Below are 2,409 nucleotides of genomic sequence, written 5' to 3'. Positions count from 1 at the left end.
TTTGCTCCCGCCCCCCCCCCAGCTTCTTACGGCCTATTAAAAAAAAAAAACTCTCTTTTCCCCCCTTTTAAGCGCCGACAGGAAAGACATCCAGGATTTAAGCGCCGACAGAAATGACATGCAGGAGGTTAAAACACAGCTGAATCAATTCATCAGTAAGAAAAAAGGAACCTTTCTCACTCGTCAACATGATTAAAAACATCAAAATTAAGAACTTGTGCCCGCCTCATTGTGCCAATTGTTGAATATTATAAACTCAAATACTTAGAAGAAAAGAACAAAAAAAAAAAAAAAAAAAAAAAAATTACTCTTTCAAGTTTATCACCGCTTATTGATGTTGCTAGGCCACACTTCTTTCACATTCTTACTCGACCTAGTAACATGAAGTTATTGTTCATCCTCATCATCCAGAGAAAGATTGATGGCCAATATAAATCATAAACAAAAATATTAAGGTTAGTTATTTGCAAAAAAAAATAAAAATAAAAAGTAAACAAAAAAATTGGCTAATTTTCTTTGCATCATGCTTGGGTTCTATTGGTAAAGTTTAGACAGAATGATCATAAAAAGTCATCCCATTACAAATGGTACCTCATGGGAACAGTGCTGCCCAGTTGCAACTTATCCTCACTAACAAAAGCCGACACTCACTCTTGCCAGACTCATTGCACACTACAGCCTGAACACTAAATCATAGGCATTTTAAGCCACAAACTAATAAAAAAAAAATGAGGGAAAGCATGTCAAAGGGTGTTAGCATCGAACAAAACATTGAAACCCAGACTACCACGAGCTATAGAATAATCTTGACATAGATGCCCCAAAATTGATCAATAAATAATAAAGGGTTAATTAGGTCAAAGTACATCCACCGCATTGCAAACTTGTAAGTTTAAATTGAAACCTCACTTTTTTTCCCTTGCAAACCATATTTTTGCCAGCTTAACCTTGAACATTGATCACCCAAATACCCTTGCAACTCACCCAAGCCACTCAAAATTAAAATTTGTATGATTTGCTGATTGGTACCACCCACACACAAATAATTACATGCCATTGGATCACATGGACCTCCATTTTCAATATAAACATTCCATGACAAAGATCATTAGCTAATAACCATTTTTTAACATCTATCTTAATCTATCCTCAAAATATGCAGACAACTTTTAAACTTGACCAGACATACTATGCATATATTAACCCAAAACCTACAAGGTTATTGGTTGAGTTAATATCATCAGCCTATATATTAAATAATGTTGTTCGAAGGGTGCCATGGTGCGTCGAGGTGTGTCAAAATATGTGACTCTCAAACACTCATCTATGGGCTACAATGAGGTGACATAACTCCTAAAATCCCAAATCCCCAACTAGATATGTCCCATTACTAATTAGTGCAGATGTAAATGCCTTTCTTTGAGCACCAACAATTGGCGTGATTGCTTTCTTGATTTGAGAGATTGGCAAACACTTTAAATGCTAAAAACGTAAGTGATAACTTGACATTTTACGGTGGAAAAAGTTGGTGAAACAAATATGTGCTCCAAAAAATAATTTAGATAAAATTTAGTATCAAAACATAAAATTCTAGAGCAACAAATCTTGAGGATGAAAAGGATGACGAGTCCTACAAGACAACAAAATAGACAGAGGACTACAAATGAGAGTCTGGAGAACAGAGTTGGGTGCTTCTAAAAATACAATAAATAGTAGTAAGACTTGATTATTTCCGGTCTCTAAATGCTACATACTTAATTAGTTTAATTATGTTTATATAAAATAACACAATTAGTAAGAGATTAGCTTAAGGTCTGTTTGGAATCACTTTTTGTTTCTATTTTTTTAATCTGTTTTATTTTTATTTTGTTTTCTGTTTTTTATTTTCTATTTTCAGAAAATGTGATAATAGTGTTATGATTTATATGTTTTTAAAAGCAAAAAATATAAAATAAGTTTGGTTAGGTACTTTACTTTTTATAAAATGGTCGAGTCAATATAAGCTCCAGTACTAAGCTCTGTCGCCCATGATGTATACGACGTATTTCTTGTTCTACCCAGTATGAAGCAGTACCAGCGGGCGGGCGAGTGGGTCGCAGCAGGCGGGTGGCGAGAGGACGGCTAGTGGCCGGCAAAGGCTATTGCAGGCTGCTAAGGGCTGGCGACGGCGAGAGAGAGACCATCGATTGACATGGGCAGACAAGCGGCGGGGACGATTGCCGGTAGCAGGTGGCGGCAACCATCGCAACGTCAGGCAGTGGCCGACGTGTGGGGAGGGGGGGTGGTCTGGGGGCAAGCAGCTCCCGGCAGGTAGGGGCCGACGGCGGCAAGTGGGGGCCAGCAGTGGATGGCTAGAGGAAGTCGACGATTTGCGGCGGCGAGCCACCCGGCCTCATGTTCTATGTTTTA

General features: G+C 38.2%; 1 protein-coding gene across 1 annotated transcript in view; it reads right to left on the bottom strand.

Moving 5' to 3' along the window:
• LOC110023327 overlaps positions 1-2,409 on the bottom strand; it is a 66,243-nt gene that overhangs the window by 22,388 nt on the left and 41,446 nt on the right. The window lies entirely within an intron of this gene.

Source organism: Phalaenopsis equestris, unplaced genomic scaffold (genome assembly GCF_001263595.1).
Source record: "Phalaenopsis equestris unplaced genomic scaffold, ASM126359v1 Scaffold000224, whole genome shotgun sequence".
In the NCBI taxonomy this organism is placed as follows: Eukaryota; Viridiplantae; Streptophyta; class Magnoliopsida; order Asparagales; family Orchidaceae; genus Phalaenopsis; species Phalaenopsis equestris.
Note: the sequence above shows the minus strand (reverse complement) of the source record. Positions and strands in the feature narration are given on the sequence as shown.